We start from the raw sequence: 4,170 nt of genomic DNA on the forward strand, positions 1-4,170 counted from the left end.
AAATATTAAAATTTAATGTTTGGAAACTAAAAATTAAGAGAAATCTTTACGGCCATTTTCGAAAATAAAATACCCTTTATTTTTTTTATTTTTTATTTTTAATTACTAGTTTTTGCCGCGCTATACCGTAGATTGTTTTTGTTAATCAAAGTAAATTAAGGTGTTTATATAGTTGATAAATTTATTGAACTTAAAAATGGCGTAACACTTTATTTGCATACTATTTGGAAGTTTAAAATTGGGAGGAAAAAGTAAAGGGATTTAACTGCATATGACACATGCAAATTTGCAACAAGGACGGATTAACTATGTGACGTAAATCTGGATAATTTGCATAGTATTTATTTTTCGTGTATTTGCTAACAGGGTAAATAAAGATGTTTACTATAACTAAAAAATTCATTTAGGGGTTGTTTGGTTACACAAAGAAAATGGGAAAAGTAGAAAATATGAGAATTTGAAAATGAAGGAGTTGTTTGGTTGACAATAAAAAGTGTAAATGAGGGAATTGCAAATTCAGGGGAATTGTGACTTACCACAAAACATGAGAAGTTAATTACCCAACCCCTCACCCCCTAGATAAATCAAAATTCCCATGATTTACAACTTACTTCATTCTAACCAAATAAATTTATGCAATTCTCGTGAATTTGATGTAGTGGTTTAATTCCCATAAAATACAAATTCCTATGGGAAATAAATTCCCATAACAACTAAACGACACATTAACTTGAAAAATAACAACAATCTACAAGTTTAATAACAAAGTAAAAAGTACAGGAATTAGTAAAAGCATTCTAGTAGCGAATGTATTACAAAGGAATCAATTAAAATGTCAATTAAAAATTATTTATATTTTTGCAGCCAATCATAACTATATGTACACACTACCCAAGATTATAACAAACTATGCCTATGTCAAAGAGCTAAGTTCTCATGAGCTGACTCACTCAGTGAAGGCTTACAACAGCATAACACACAAATTTTACAGCTAATTGTCATATCCTTGTGAAAGAACCAAGTCCAAGTCCGTCAAATGCAATCATTCAATGATGGCTTAAATTAACATTTATTTTCTTAAGTACGCCAAATTGCCAATCATGAGCCTTAAACCCTCCAACCGTGTTATAAACATCGATTCGGTTCACATTCTCCCCATTCACCTGCACATCAAACACCCTTTGTCCAGCCTTAGTAACCTTATCAATCTCAAATTATCCAATCAATCAACATCAACATAACCCAAATTCGTGTTAATCTCCAAGAAATAATCCTTCAACCCAAGATGATCTAGTATGGTCTCGACGAAGAACATATTTGTGTCACTTACAATTCTCAAATCACACCTACACGTAAATAAACATTCAAAATTTAGTCATAACATCAATAATTTTAAAAGCATATCACCTATCAAGTATTATCAATGTGACTATAAATTCCATACCAAGAAAACATAAACAAGAGAAATTGAAATTACCCTGCAGCATGGGCAGCTTTGATTGCAGATCGTCAATGAAATCAGATCCTTGCCCATAGTTGATGAAAAGACCCATTAGCTGTTCTTCAGCCACCTACAAAAACAATGTTAGATCTTGTTGATTTTTGTGATATTAAATCATGTCGTCTGGTTTCTTTGACTCGCACAATTTTATTCATCCATATAACTTATAGCAAATTTTATTTATCCTAATAACTAATACCAAGTAATTCAAAATATGGAATCTAATACTCATGATGATGGACTTTTTTGTACAAGTATCACTCTAGTCATCATACAATCAAGTAAAGACAAAGAAGAATACCAGTCCCAGTATTTTGAGATAATCAAATTTCTCAGCCATATTTCTATTAAGGGTGATTTAATAGAACAATAAAAATGGCTGTGCATCTGTTTAACATACCTTTTTCTTTCAAGAAAACAAGAAATTACTAATTTATTATATAAATATCAAAAAGAAAACTAAACAGATCAGTTCATAATCACCAAGTAAATTGCTAATATCATCACTTCAATCATTATCTAATATGGCATTAACCATCTGATCGAACTATCCTACAACCTTTTCTTGTTCATTCTCTACATAATCTACAATGTCCATGTCAAACCTAATTACATCCTACCAAAACCCCAATGGCTGTGATCCCACAAATTCCCTTCATTTTTTTCTCAACACCCCACAACTTATCTATCTTGAAAAATGCAAGTTGAAGCCATTAGATAACTTAAATGTTACCCATTTCCTTGAATTTTAACCACAATAAAAAGAAACCCTTAATTGAAAATATTGACATTGTGAAATCAAATACAAAAGAAATATAATAGAAAACTGACTTACTGACATCTTTCAATTGTAGAGTTGCTCGATTTTACATCGATCATAGGCTTGGAATCCTTGAGTTGGCCTAAAAAATCTGGAAATCCATGAGCAATAATCCGACCAAGGACGCTGAAAAATGGATCATCAAAAAAATAAATTAAGTGAAATTGATAATAATTACTATGGAATAATCGATATATTACATTAATCTTATCAATTCAACCAAATTAAAAAAACACACAATGGTGGAGACCGAAATTCATAAAATCGAATGAACCCTAGAATTAGCTAAACTGAAATACGATTTAACGAAAAACCCTAGATTACGTAAAAAAAAAAAACTTACCTAGAAGCCGCTTCAATGGTGGAGACCGAAATATAATACATACCAGCCTAATCAGAAACAAAACTCATGAGCGACTTCACTGGAGTACTTTGTGATGTGATCAGAGGAGTAAGTTGTAGAGAAGAATAATTAAAAGAGATTAAACACTCAAGTCTGGGCACAATTTAGTTTAGAGACGGAAGAAAGAGAGATTGAGAGGTGAGGAGGAGAGAGAGAGAAAATCCATTTTTTTTTTGAGTCCTTCTCCCTAGATAACGTTGGGAAGTTAAATATGAGGGAGCCCAATTAATTTCAGAGATTAACTATTCTATTTTATCTCAACTTTATGCATGAATTTTTGTACCCCTTTAATATTTTACTTTTATTATTTAAAAAATAAAATAAAATGATTAGATTGTGAGATGAGATATATTCACAGATTTATGTCAGAGAGAAACTTGAATTTACCCATTAAATACAGCCAATCTTTTTTTAATTTCCAATCTACCGTCCATGTTAGCTAAAGGAAAAAAAACCGGTTTTTTTTTTAATCGGTCCAGCAACAAACCGCTACTTCAAGTAGCAGTTTCAATTTCATACACCACTACTTCAAGCCGCTACTTCAAGTAGCAGTTTATAAAATAGAAACTGCTACTTGGAGTAGCGGTTTATAAAATAGAAACCGCTACTTGAAGTAGCGGTTTGTTGCTGTAATTTTTTTTTAAAAAAACCTATCAGTAAAATATAAGGAGAAGGGGAAAGTGATTTTTGACCACCACCCACAATATAAAATAAAAAAAATGTGCAGGCATCGATTTCTAGCTCTCTACCACCAATTGTTCATGTACTCCAAAATCTGGAAACATAGATAATTTGATACCCCGAAAAAAAAATCACAAAATTAATAAAAAAAAAAACTTAGAATTGTATAAATTAATCCAGAAGATACGAATTGAGCAAGTACCTAAAAAAAACCCAAAAGAATTGCAAGTTCAATCGCCAACAGTGGAACTAAATTGAAATAAAATCAAATTAAACCCAAGTAAGCAAAGCATTTAACATGAAAAATTAGACCAAAAGGCCAAAAAATAAAGCAAAGTTAAATAACCCAGAAACCCTAGCTAACCTCGAATTTCTGATTTTTGGTTCGAAATTGTTTGAATTTGTTGTCGCTTGAATTATTGCATGAAAAACTATAAAATTGGCTCAAAATCAGGTGCGGTATTTTTCGATTTTGCTCACAAACTGTCTACCTTGACACCACCACCATCACAACCCAGTACCGTCTACCTTAACCACCACCACCACAACCCAGTAACCCCAACTTAACCCACCCAAACCAAACCAAGATCTACAACCCTAACCAAACAACCACCCAAAAATTAACCAAAAAAAAAAAAAAAAACCTTCCTTAAGACCGAAATTGGATGTTAATTTCTCATCGAATTTGGATTAATACGGACAAATTAGATCATGAAACCTCTAGATCTAGAGGTTTCATGGTCGAATTTGACCTGAATAACCATG

General features: G+C 31.8%; 1 long non-coding RNA gene across 2 annotated transcripts; it reads right to left on the reverse strand.

Annotated features, from left to right (window-relative positions):
- Positions 1–755: 755 nt before the first annotated feature.
- Positions 756–3,009, reverse strand: LOC110697480. Of its 2 annotated transcripts, none has more exons than XR_002506486.1 (4): positions 2,665–3,009; positions 2,341–2,447; positions 1,478–1,571; positions 756–1,346 (listed from the first exon to the last, which is right to left on the reverse strand). It is a non-coding gene; the product is annotated as an uncharacterized LOC110697480 (long non-coding RNA). The 2 variants fall into 2 exon arrangements; XR_002506485.1 differs by having other exon boundaries at positions 2,337–2,447; positions 2,665–3,006.
- Between the last annotated feature and the right edge of the window lie 1,161 nt (positions 3,010–4,170).

Source organism: Chenopodium quinoa, unplaced genomic scaffold (assembly GCF_001683475.1).
Source record: "Chenopodium quinoa cultivar QQ74 unplaced genomic scaffold, ASM168347v1, whole genome shotgun sequence".
Taxonomy (NCBI): domain Eukaryota; kingdom Viridiplantae; phylum Streptophyta; class Magnoliopsida; order Caryophyllales; family Amaranthaceae; genus Chenopodium; species Chenopodium quinoa.